This window comes from Oncorhynchus gorbuscha, linkage group LG12 (assembly GCF_021184085.1).
Source record: "Oncorhynchus gorbuscha isolate QuinsamMale2020 ecotype Even-year linkage group LG12, OgorEven_v1.0, whole genome shotgun sequence".
Taxonomy (NCBI): Eukaryota; Metazoa; Chordata; class Actinopteri; order Salmoniformes; family Salmonidae; genus Oncorhynchus; species Oncorhynchus gorbuscha.
In genome coordinates this window covers 25,579,136-25,593,165 of record NC_060184.1, presented here as the reverse complement: position 1 = coordinate 25,593,165, position 14,030 = coordinate 25,579,136, and the positions used below count along the sequence as shown (strand labels likewise).

The 14,030-nt window shown below is 44.6% G+C and overlaps 1 protein-coding gene across 1 annotated transcript in view; it reads left to right on the top strand.

Moving 5' to 3' along the window:
* hivep2a (HIVEP zinc finger 2a) overlaps positions 1-14,030 on the top strand; it is a 77,055-nt gene that overhangs the window by 49,064 nt on the left and 13,961 nt on the right. The window contains 1 exon segment of the mRNA XM_046291617.1: positions 5,317-5,498. The gene's annotated coding sequence lies outside the window, so the exon portion shown is untranslated.

Genomic DNA, 14,030 nt, shown 5'->3' with positions numbered 1-14,030 from the left:
AGGAGAGAGAGGCATGGAGTGAGAGAAGGAGAAGGAGAGAGAGGCATGGAGTGAGATAGAAGGAGAGAGAGGCATGGAGTGAGAGAAGGAGAAGGAGAGAGAGACATGGAGTGAGAGAAGGAGGAGAGAGAGACATGGAGTGAGAGAAGGAGAAGGAGAGAGAGGCATGGAGTGAGATAGACGGAGAAGGAGAGAGAGGCATGGAGTGAGAGAAGGAGAAGGAGAGAGAGGCATGGAGTGAGAGAGAGAGGCATGGAGTGAGAGAGAAGGAGAGAGAGAGAAATAGGCATGGAGTGAGAGAGAAGGAGAATGAGAGAGAGGGGCATGGAGTGAGAGAGAAGGAGAAAGAGAGAGAGGCATGGGGTGAGAGAGAAGGAGAGAGAAGCATGGAGTGAGAGAGAATGGGAAAGAGAGAGAGGCATGGAGTGAGAGAGGAGAAAGAGAGAGGCATGGAGTGAGAGAGAAGGGGAAAGAGAGAGAGGCATGGAGTGAGAGAGAAGGAGAAAGAGAGAGAGGCATGTAGTGAAAGAGAAGGAGAAAGAGAGAGAGGCATGTAGTGAGAGAGAAGGAGAAAGAGAGAGAGGCATGGAGTGAGAGAGAAGGAGAAAGAGAGAGAGGCATGTAGTGAGAGAGAAGGGGAAAGAGAGAGAGGCATGTAGTGAGAGAGAAGGGGAAAGAGAGAGAGGCATGTAGTGAGAGAGAAGGAGAAAGAGAGAGAGGCATGTAGTGAGAGAGAAGGAGAAAGAGAGAGAGGCATGTAGTGAGAGAGAAGGAGAAAGAGAGAGAGGCATGTAGTGAGAGAGAAGGAGAAAGAGAGAGAGGCATGTAGTGAGAGAGGCATGGAGTAAGAGAGAAGGGGGAAAGACAAAGACATAGCCACGGAGTTAGAGGGTACTGAAACACACAGGGGGCTTTGTTCCCCCAGCAGCATGTATGTGTGCAGTGAGTTCTGCTGTTCTCTCTCCGAGCAAAAGGCCATAGGGCAGACGTGAGGCCGTGACTGATGCCAAAGAAATGTGTCAGAGAGCACGTGGCGAGGACGGGCAGCGGGAGCTTTGTCAACCCTGCGTCCCTGCCACTCCAGCCCATTATATAGCCTAATTGGCCCCTACATTATGGGATTGTGTTAGGGAGGTTGACAGCCATGGTTTTCCTGGTGAATAGGACTTAAACCAACATGTGCTGTGGAGGGCTGACTGTTTCTGGGCTGAGGAGAGGAGCGAAAAGGAGAGGGGAGAGAAAGTGAGAGGAGGACAGGAGAAGAGAGAGAGAAGCATGGAGTGAGAGAGAAGGGGACATTTGTCGTCTAGGGTAGAGGAGGTGTCAAGCCGATGCAGGTGCACCTGACAGGGCGCTCGTCTGTTCCCATGGTTTCAGCCCCGTTGGTGGGGGTGGGGGTGAGGAGGGGGAGTAGGGCAGGAGGTGATGACAGGCCCGGTGGCCTCAGGGCACCTCACACTGTGATACATTTAGCTTCTTAATGCCACTTCCAATGATCCCACTAACTCTCCTGTATTACTACGCATAAAAATTTTATCAGCTGAATAATGTTGTGGAAGTGGAGAAGAGCAGGAGGGTCATCTCCAACCCCCAGTTCAGTTTAGTTCAGTTCAAACCGAGACAGTGGTTGTCAGCCACTGTTTTTTGAGGCCATCACAATAAACATTGTCCAATGTACCGCAATTGTGATGGTTGCGGTAGATTAAAAAAAAAAGTTTTACAAAAGTGTTTTGTCAGGCTCTGCTTTCTTCAGTTTGTCTCGTACGTGTCCCGTCTTATACCTTAGCCAAACAATGCACTTGTATTTTCTATTGAGTTAAAGCGGCACTTAAATGGAAACAAGTGTTTAAGAATTGAGTGGTTACATAAGAGGGTTGTTACGTTCAGAGTGCTGGGGTCTTTCTGGTGCATCCATCCTTGCCATGCGTCGACGCCACTGCAGCTACAGTCCTGCCGTCAGACAAGCGTGACTGGATTTGTTCTTCCTCAGGAAGATGTTTGTGTTTCAGAGAAATGCAGGGCCCGGATCAGGATTAGAAAGTACCATAATGTGTATGGTATTAAATTCTCCTGCACTGTAATCCAATTGAGATCGAGACAATAATAAGGAGTGTAGCTGTGACGGCTTCTTCCTGACTGCGCCACTGCAGTAGGCAGGAGGGAGGATGAATTATTGCACAAATAATACTGGGGTTATTTTTGCACCGCAGAACATACAGTGTAAACATGGAACTTGTTTTTAGTGAATATCTAACCACAGCCAATGGATTGGAAAGAATGTATGAAACTGGAAGTTTGCTATTTTTAATAAAGGACAGATTTTTTTGTTTCCATTTTCCAGTTATTGCTCCCTTTTTAGTTGGACTTCAGGACAGGTAAGAGGATGTTTCCTGTGACTCTTTCAGGACTAATTATTTTAACAAATGCAGTTCAGATGTTTCAGAGATTACTGGAGATGTTGCAGTGATGAGTATATGTAACAGCCTTGCTGTTCTAGTATTTTTCATGGAAGTTCGTCCTTGGAACTGGGCATCTTTCACAGGCCCACATAGTGATTTTTAGAGATAAGAATAGCCCCCTATGCTGCCGGAGCAGAGCAGTGCTCTCCCACTAGGAGTCAATGAACACAGCACTTACTCAAATCTCTGAGTAACTCCTGCTCTCTGTCTGCAAACAGGCTGCCAACAGGCCCACATTGAAACAAATGGCTCACTTCTTCTCAGAAGAGGATCCATCTCTATTCTGTATGACTACAGCCCGTGGGTTTGGTTTGGGCGCAAGTGCTCGGCTAGCTCAGACTTGGCAAGATGCTCATCTTCTGGTAAATAGCAGAGAGAGATCCAGAATAGTTCTTCTGCTATTTCTATAGTTCTGTTTTGATGTTCCTAAACCTGATGGAATTTCAGGGACCTCATCAAACATATTTTTATCAAAGTTTTATGGAGGCAGATAAGGCCTAATCCTCTAGGCTGAGCAGCAATCTCTGAGTGAGTTCTGTGGGACAAATTAGAGTCCCAACCCCTACACTATCATTTTTATTACCCTGACATAACACCCATGATAGATATTTATAATTATGACTAATGACATTAGTGTTATGATACATGCATTGGTGTCTCAATAGCATACTGTACTTGGTTGCTAGCCAACTGTTTTACTTTTGAGTCATGGCAAGTTCTGTAATGTGCCATAAACTGTCATAGATCATGATTTGACTTATTACCAAGAGGATAAGAAACATTCATGAAACACTTTTTAATTATGGGTGATGAACTTGAAGTCATCTATTGGTGTTCTGAGACACTCTGCAACAGTTCAGGGCAGTACATTAGGCATATCGATCCGATTAGCTGTACTGTACTGTCGTTTTTGGACATTGACTTACATTGTGTGAAAGAGAGGATAGTATGTCTTTATTTTTGTTTCTGGTGGAATCATGCATTGGAACAGGGCGTGGAATTTGACATAGCTAGATTTAAGCTAGCTAACCTATGCTCTTTTGTTGCTGAGAGAGTTGTACATCCCCATGGAAAGGTTAAGGGTTATCTTGCCTCTTGCCTCAAAGGAACCCTGCCCAGCAGGCTTAGGTCAGACGAACTGAGGTAATATTCTACCTTACTAGAGGAGGTAGACTCATAGAGACACAGGGAGATGGGAAACCTGGCCCCCTGCTCTCTGCCCTCTGGCCTGGCATAGCTTACATAAGTCTGAGTCACAGCATCCTGAGTCAGAGAGAGAGCGAAATAAAGACCAGGAGAACATCTCAAAAAACAACCTTACCTGACATCAGAAATAGACCACTTCACAGCTTCTTCTCAGAAAGCCTGCATCTATGAATCATGTATTATCCAGTGTAGTGGAAAGGGTTCTGAGGTAAAAATAGATGAACAGCCCAGTATACCACCCCTGTCCTGGATAAAAACACATATCAAATGGAGGAACACAGTGGTTGAGTTCAGTTTACTATGGCCAGTGTTTTTTTAGGCCTCTCTCCATACTGTATTTAATCAGGGAGAGGTCCCTTTTATTGCGAAATCACATTGAAATGCGTCCATACATCAGACCCAGCCAGTGGGCCGAGGGCTGGGGCCTTACCATAGCAATGGGATTACATCTTCCCTCTCCCTGAAGGGTGGGCCGAGTCTGTGGTCAGAGAGAGAAATGGGGTGAGAGAGAAAGAGGGGAGAGAGAAAGCTACAGATCGCGAGAAAGAAAGGAAAAGAGTGCGAGAGGGAAAAGGAGAAAGAAAGAAAGAAAGAAAGAAAGAAAGAAAGAAAGAAAGAAAGAAAGAAAGAAAGAAAGAAAGAAAGAAAGAAAGAAAGAAAGAAAGAAAGAGGATGAGAGAATGGGAAAGGATGAGAGGAAGAGAATTAGACAAAGATAGTGTCTCCTCTCCCATATTTCAGTTGCCTTGGCTCCCTGGGTCTCTGGTAATTTAATATCTGTGATTTGTCAGCGAGGCCGAGGAGGTAATGGATGGATCGAGCAGAGTTTCACGCTGGCATTTTCATGGAGGATGATGAAAGAAAGTTCTCTCGCTCTCTCTCACCGTCCTTTAGATTAACAACCAACCTAATTATGCCCGCTCCTCTTTTACGCCGATAACATTTGTCTTATTTGTCAGGTGCTGTCAGGTTGGAAAAGAGAGCATCAATTCGACCCTCTCCTAACAGAGGGAGATATGTATGGTAGAAAGAGCTCAGGCCTATTGTTACAGCTTAGCTCTATCAGGCAATTTCTCCATTTTGAGTCATACCTTAGATATCCCATGAAATATGAGCTCATTGTACCATACAACACTATCACGGTGACAGCGCCATACCAAATGTCAAAAGCTGTCGTCCTTCTAATGGGAGAGGCTGACGTGGACCTCCTGTAAAATGACACGTGCTTTTTCTCTTCTATACTTGACGTCAATACACACAACAGTGTGCGGGAGAGAGGGACATAATACAAGGTGTCTGTCCTTGTGTTTGCTTGAATCCGAGAGGGTGTTGTCAGTATGAGACCATACTTCTCTTCCCAGTAGTATATCTGGGATAATGAACTTATACCTATGACTCGGCAGTATGCCTCAATTGTCTGAGGCCCCCTCTGGGACCGTTTTGGCAGGTGGTGTTCCATTAACCATATGGAGCCCGACCAAAGTGCTGAAACTTTGTTAAATAATAAAAGCAGATTGATAGAGCGACGATAAAATTTGTTTGATTCATTGGCCCATTCCCGAACCAGTCTATTGGATTTTCTATGGCAGGTTTTTATTTTTATGACATCAGCAGGTGTATAAATGGTTCTCTTCTTGCTGTTTCTCTCCAGTGGTCTGTGTCATCTCCGCCCCCTGGCCAAGGGGTCATCCTGATCTCTGAACCCCCACTCCTCACCCTCCTCCCACCAGCCTGACCCAGCGACCACCCCACCTTGCACCCAACCAAGCGGACCGAAGACCCCTAAACAGAGCCAGGCTCAATCACCACCTCAAGTCCTCTGAGATCACGCAGGTAACTGTACACACACACACTCACACACATACACACACACGCTCACTCATAACACTCACACACTCAGGCACACACACACACACACACACACACACACACACACACACACACACACACACACACACACACACACACACACACACACACACACACACACACACACACACACACACACACACACACACACACACACACACACACACACACACACACACACACACACACACACACACACACACACACACACACACACACACACACACACACACACACACACACACACACTCACACACTCACACACACACACAGGAATGGAAATAAGGGGAATGTTAGGAACAGACACCTTGTCTCAGTGAGCCTCACATCTGGAAGGGGTGTGTGTTAGCTTTAGCTGTGTGGTAGCAGATGGGAGATAAAAGGACAGGCCTGATGCTATCTGATCTACGGGCTGTGGTTGACTCATGATAAAGGTGATACAAATATTGCTCATGATTTACTGGCTGTTCAATAGGTGAGTATAAGTACAGAAGAACATTTGGGACTTTGCAGTACCACCAGGAAGCAGACAATGTGTTTTGTTTATTTCTCAATTATGTGTTTATGCACAATTGATTATGGCTGTGTGTTTATCTAGTCAGTGGTCCTCTCTGCCCTACTCCCCACTGACTCCCCATTTAATGCCCTGAATTATTCTGTCACCTTTCATCTAGATCATATTCCACCTGTCATACCTCCTCCAGCTCACACCTCTCCGCTCCTCCTTCTCCTCTCTCCTCTCCTCTGTCTACCTCCTCTCCCTCCTCTCTCCTCTCTCCTCTCCCTTCTCTCTCCTCTCCCTCCTCTCCCTCCTCTCTCCTATCCCTTCTCTCTCCTCCCTATCCCTCCCTCTCTCCTCTCCCTCCCTCTCTCTCTCTCCCTCATCCCCTTTCCCTCCTCTCTCCTCTCCCTCCTCTCTCCTCTCCTCTCCCTCATATCCCCTCTCCCTCCTCTCTCGTCTCCCTCCTCTCTCCTCTCCCTTCTCTCTCCTCTCCCTCATATCCCCTCTCCCTTTTCTGACAGGAGCTCCTCTGTTTGTTACTATGTTGGTTAATCTGAATGAACTTCGTGGTGTAGCTAGCTGTTTCTTCAGGGAAGGGAAACCCATTCGACTAGCCCATTGACTCCCATACAATTGGTAACAATTGTGCTAGATATCCCGATGTGTACATTGCCAGGAGTCTGAACTACGGATCCTTGCTGTGTGCAAGTAGTATCCCTTTACAGTGTTGTCTATGGTAGGCAGTGTCAGTGGGTTAGACACCCGGCTCATGATGGTATACTCACCATAAGCAGGGCTGTTAACTTTGGACAGTGACTAGAGTAATTGATTTGGTCTAGGGTGCGACCCTGGCTGGACCAGGCAGGGAGGCACATCAGTGGCAGATGTTTGAGTTTGTCCTCTCATCCACCAGTCTCATCCACCAGGATCACGGCCTCCCCTTCTTGTTTTGCCTTCGACTTGTCTTTATAGAGCTCGCAGCAGTTTAAATACTTGGAGGTTATGAGGTATACTGTTCCACTGGATTTACCCAGCGGCATAGTACAATACCCTGTTTGATATATAGTACAATACCTTGTTTTACATATAGTACACTACCCTGTTTGATATATAGTACAATACCCTGTTTGATATATAGTACAACACCCTGTTTGATATATAGTACAACACCCTGTTTGATATATAGTACAACACCCTGTTTGATATATAGTACAACACCTTGTTTGATATATAGTACAACACCCTGTTTGATATATAGTACAATACCCTGTTTGATATATAGTACAACACCCTGTTTGATATATAGTACAACACCTTGTTTTACATATAGTACAATACCCTGTTTGATATATAGTACAACACCCTGTTTGATATATAGTACAACACCCTGTTTGATATATAGTACAACACCTTGTTTGATATATAGTACAATACCCTGTTTGATATATAGTACAATACCCTGTTTGATATATAGTACACTACCCTGTTTGATATATAGTACAACACCCTGTTTGATATATAGTACAACACCCTGTTTGATATATAGTACAACACCCTGTTTGATATATAGTACACTACCCTGTTTGATATATAGTACAACACCCTGTTTGATATATAGTACAACACCTTGTTTGATATATAGTACAATACCCTGTTTGATATATAGCACAGCACCCTGTTTGATATATAGTACAACACCCTGTTTGATATATAGTACAACACCCTGTTTGATATATAGTACAACACCCTGTTTGATATATAGTACACTACCCTGTTTGATATATAGTACGACACCCTGTTTGATATATAGTACAACACCCTGTTTGATATATAGTACAACAACTTGTTTGATATATAGTACAATACCCTGTTTGATATATAGTACAATACCCTGTTTGATATATAGTACAACACCTTGTTTGATATATAGTACAACACCCTGTTTGATATATAGTACAATACCCTGTTTGATATATAGTACAATACCCTGTTTGATATATAGTACAACACCTTGTTTGATATATAGTACAACACCCTGTTTGATATATAGTACAATACCCTGTTTGATATATAGTACAATACCCTGTTTGATATATAGTACAATACCCTGTTTGATATATAGTACAACACCCTGTTTGATATATAGTACAACAACTTGTTTGATATATAGTACAACACCTTGTTTGATATATAGTACAACACCCTGTTTGATATATAGTACAATACCCTGTTTGATATATAGTACAATACCCTGTTTGATATATAGTACAACACCTTGTTTGATATATAGTACAACACCCTGTTTGATATATAGTACAATACCATGTTTGATATATAGTACAATACCCTGTTTGATATATAGTACAATACCCTGTTTGATATATAGTACAACACCCTGTTTGATATATAGTACAACAACTTGTTTGATATATAGTACAATACCCTGTTTGATATATAGTACAACACCCTGTTTGATATATAGTACAACACCCTGTTTGATATATAGTACAACACCCTGTTTGATATATAGTACAACAACTTGTTTGATATATAGTACAATACCCTGTTTGATATATAGTACAACACCCTGTTTGATATATAGTACAACACCCTGTTTGATATATAGTACAACACCCTGTTTGATATATAGTACAACACCCTGTTTGATATATAGTACAACACCCTGTTTGATATATAGTACAACAACTTGTTTGATATATAGTACAATACCCTGTTTGATATATAGTACAACACCCTGTTTGATATATAGTACAACACCCTGTTTGATATATAGTACAACACCCTGTTTGATATATAGTACAATACCCTGTTTGATATATAGTACAATACCCTGTTTGATATATAGTACAATACCCTGTTTGATATATAGTACAACACCCTGTTTGATATCTTGGGGTCCCCATGGTGTGCAGTATATATTAGGAATAGAATACCACAACTTTGAGAGCTGGGAGGGACCTGTGTGGGGGAGGAGGGTTCTGTGTGGGGGAGGAGGGGTATGTTGATGGGGAGGAAGGGGGGACATGTCACGTGATGAGCTTCCAGGCTTAATTAAACCTGTGTTAATCCTCCATCCAAGATAGTCACAGCTGACATGTCCGTAAGGAAGCGTCCTTCTTTCCTACGGTTACATGGTTTTAAAGGTTAACTGCTGGTCACCCATTTTATGTTGATTTAAGTTCAGACTACCTCATGAAGTTCTACTGTAGGTGAAAAGACGGTGGGCTTTCAATGAAGCATGGTGTTGTAAGTAAGGAAGACAATTAATCAGTACCATTCCAGCTGCTTCCTGTCATTTCTGCAAAATGTTGTGGAAAATGTAATGAAGGCTGGCTCGGTAATGGTTTCAAGCTTACCCGGTGGAACTTACACGGTGGAAAATATGACCGTCTTTCCATAGACAATTAAGACCGACATGAAGCCCTTTTCTTTTTTTATCTTGGACTTTTTTCTTCATTCTCCTTCTTTTTCCTTCCAGAGAAAGGATGTGATGTGTTTCATCCAGGGATAAATGGAAACATGTACATTAAACGGCTACAGCTGTGGAGCATGAATTAACTAGGGATACTTGGTTCTGCTGCTTAGCTGGAGAAATCCCATAATTGCACCTCCAACAACATAGAGAGTCAACGCTGGGTCACATGGTTTATCCCACAATGCACTCAGCATGCATGTTTAGCCGTTACCACCTCCAGGAGAAAAATCCTAAAACCTGGCTGCATGCTGCTGACTTTTTGTTGTTGCTCTTTCTAGCATTGCAGCAGTCTGCAGAAATGCCTGTTGGAGCATCTCAGAGCAGAGGGCCGGTACACAGACACAGCGAGAGGTGTTTTCCTCTATGCCCTGTCCCACAGTTGGTCTCCCAGAGTGTCCCACAGTCCAACCCTTCCCCTCCCTCCCTCAACCTAGCCTCCCCAGGACCTTAGCATGGCGACACTTACCGCCTCTCCCTTTTGTCTGTGTCCGTCTGGCCACTTGTTTGATTGGTAACTGTATATCAGGCTGGGGACACTGGCGAGGCCGCCAGAGTTCCCGTTGCATTAAGCATGACCTCATGTTGAAAGGAGCTGATTTTCCCTCTCTAAATGGCTCTCACCCCAATCACTATGCTCAGACCACTGAACTCTCCCAGCACCCCATATTAGGCCTCTCACTGATAGAGGAGGATGAGGAGAGAAAGAGAGGGAGGGAGAGAAAGAGAGTGAGAAGGAGGACAATTGTGTGCTGGTGTGATATTGTGTGTGTGTATGCGGTTGTGTGTGTGTGTGTGTGTGTGTGTGTGTGTGTGTGTGTGTGTGTGTGTGTGTGTGTGTGTGTGTGTGTGTGTGTGTGTGTGTGTGTGTGTGTGTGTGTGTCTGTGTCTGTGTCTGTGTCTGTGTCTGTGTCTGTGTCTGTGTCTGTGTGTGTGTGTGTGTGTGTGTGTGTGTGTGTGTGTGTGTGTGTGTGTGTGTGTGTGTGTGTGTGTGTGTCTGTGTGTGTGTGTGTGTGTGTGTGTGTGTGTGTGTGTGTGTGTGTGTGTGTGTGTGTGTCTACTCAGGCTCAGGCTCATGGACTGGCTTGTCTGGGGAAATGATGTCACGCTCTGTTCCCTATCAAGCCTGTTCAAAGTCCACAGATGATTCTGGGCTAATTCATCTTCAAGATGAGGCGTTGGGCTGGTGGCATGGCCTAACCGGTTGCACTGTACTTATACCCCTTTAGCTTCTTCTGCACATACAACCAAACACATAATACTGGACACTCAGAGTATGAACAGCATCTTCTCTGTGTTGTAGTCCTTTACCCAACACCAACAGACAGCTCTGTTGTAGTCCTTTACTCAACACCCACAGACAGCTCTGTATTGTAGTCCTTTACCCAACACCTACAGACAGCTATGTTGTAGTCCTTCACCCAACACCTACAGACAGCTCTGTATTGTAGTCCTTTACCCAACACCAACAGACAGCTCTGTTGTAGTCCTTTACTCAACACCCACAGACAGCTCTGTTGTAGTCCTTTACCCAACACCTACAGACACAGACAGCTCTGTTGTAGTCCTTTACCCAACACCTACATACAGCTCTGTTGGAGTCCTTTACCCAACACCTACATACAGCTCTGTTGTAGTCCTTTACCCAACACCTACATACAGCTCTGTTGTAGTCCTTTACCCAACACCTACATACAGCTCTGTTGTAGTCCTTTACTCAACACCAACAGACAGCTCTGTTGTAGTCCGTTACTCAACACCAACAGACAGCTCTGTTGTAGTCCTTTACTCAACACCAACAGACAGCTCGGTATTGTAGTCCTTTACCCAACACCAACAGGCAGCTCTGTATTGTAGTCCTTTACCCAACACCAACAGACAGCTCTGTATTGTAGTCCTTTCCCCAACACCAACAGACAGCTCTGTATTGTAGTCCTTTACCCAACACCAGCAGACAGCTCTGTATTGTAGTCCTTTACCCAACACCAACAGACAGCTCTGTATTGTTGTCCTTTACCCAACACCAACAGACAGCTCTGTATTGTCGTCCTTTACCCAACACCAACAGACAGCTCTGTATTGTCGTCCTTTACCCAACACCAACAGACAGCTCTGTATTGTCGTCCTTCACCCAACACCAACAGACAGCTCTGTATTGTCGTCCTTTACCCAACACCAGCAGACAGCTCGGTATTGTCGTCCTTTACCCAATACCAACAGACAGCTCTGTATTGTCGTCCTTTCCCCAACACCAACAGACAGCTCTGTATTGTCGTCCTTTACCCAACACCAGCAGACAGCTCTGTATTGTAGTCCTTTACCCAACACCAACAGACAGCTCTGTATTGTCGTCCTTTACCCAACACCAACAGACAGCTCTGTATTGTCGTCCTTTACCCAACACCAACAGACAGCTCTGTATTGTCATCCTTTACCCAACACCAACAGACAGCTCTGTATTGTCGTCCTTTACCCAACACCAGCAGACAGCTCTGTATTGTCGTCCTTTACCCAACACCAACAGACAGCTCTGTATTGTCGTCCTTTACCCAACACCAACAGACAGCTCTGTATTGTCGTCCTTTACCCAACACCAGCAGACAGCTCTGTATTGTCGTCCTTTACCCAACACCAACAGACAGCTCTGTATTGTCGTCCTTTACCCAACACCAACAGACAGCTCTGTATTGTCGTCCTTTACCCAACACCACCAGACAGCTCTGTATTGTCGTCCTTTACCCAACACCAACAGCTCTGATCCTGGTCTCTAGAACTGACTAATGTCCTCTGGGAGAGAGCCAGGGAGAGGTCAGATCAGACACCGGATGGATGCACCAATCAAAAGCTCATAAACAAATGAGCAAACGGTGTCTTTGGGGCAAGTGTCTGTGAGGTGAGGTGTGTGCTGTTGGCCTGAGTGTCTGACTAGCTCCGCACCATGGAGAGAGATAGTGTTTATAGCCGGTGCTCCTACTGTAGATGACTTGTTCATAATGGCCCAGCATTCTTGGATGAGCAGATAACATTCATCACAATCAGCAGTAACATCATCAGGCATGGGGGCTGATATCCATGTCTTATTTAATGGCCGGTGTCATGGCCCAGTGAAGATTTGGCACAAAGCGATTTGTTAAGAGACAACACAGCGCCCAGATTTTTGTAACGTCGATATGTTTAGAATTTGTTGCTGGATGATGTTTACTGGTTCAATGCCAAATATGTTTGCGGTATCTCACAACAACAAAGGCAAATAGAAGCAAGAATTTCCACCTGGCCTGTCAGAGGTAAAGGTGGAACAACTATCATATTGTTTGTACCTTTTGCAGGGCTGCACACAGTTCACACATCAATTTAAGGTGTGGTTTGCTATGCCTATTGAGCTGCCATCTTCCTACTCTCACCCCACACAGACGGAGAGTCGAGGTGACCCGAGCAGAGCGAGCGACCAGCCGCCTAGCCAGCTTGTGTAACCAGCCTCTTTCGTAACGCCAATTCATAAGTTTGGTCACCCTGCTGCATAGCATTCAGGCTTGTTCCTCAAACAGGAAGTGTCACCCACACTCCTCACCTCAGCCAGTCTGAATGAGAATAGCCGAAACCTCTCACCTACGCAGAGCGCAGCTCTCTCTTTTCACCACTCACACACACACATCCTCTACGTTAAAAATATCCCCTCCCATCCTTTTCAACTGCCTAGCTAAACCTCCTACTTGCTGCTGGAAATATAGACCTGGATATGACAGGATGGATGCCTGTTTGGATAGGATTCTTGTCTGAATCCTGTACCTAGTAGTTTAATCAGAAGAGAGTTTGTCCCGAAACAAAATATCCATCCCATCATGCTATAGACATTGCCCATTCACACATACCATCTTATACATTTCTATAATACACTGTACACTGTAGTTGTAATTTTAGTATTGCTCTGTCAGGCCAAACTGGCTCTGATGATCATCTGGACCTGTTTGAGCGATGGATGGTCTTTCTCTCTCCCCTGGTTTTTCAGCCTGTTGCGTTCTGCCTCTTCACAGTCTCAGACTGCAGTATCTCCCAGCTGCAGTCTCTCCCGGCTCCAGGCTGTGCTTCATCTTTGGGCTCCTAATGAGGAGTCAATATGACACTCCCGGGGGCTGACTTGCAAACAGCCTGGGTGATGCATCCACAGAACCTGCTTACAGGGGATAAAATCACACCCCAAACCTGCTGGCTGTGCAAATGGTGCCCGTCACATGCTGTCAAAACCCAAGCTGCTGGGAGTTAAGTTTAAGTGTGAAAATAGTTATTGCTGGGATTTCAATAAGATTCAGGGATATTTTCTGTTTCAAATGTTTTTTTTTCCTGGCGGGCCGAGGGGCCTTTATTTATAGTGCTTTGTTTTGCTGATGTTTGTATTCCATTCTATTTTAGTCATGGTCAATATGAAATATGTTGATACACGATACAGACTGGTGAAGACCATGCAAGCTACTTTTTGTTCACCTTTAGAGCCACAAATGAACAG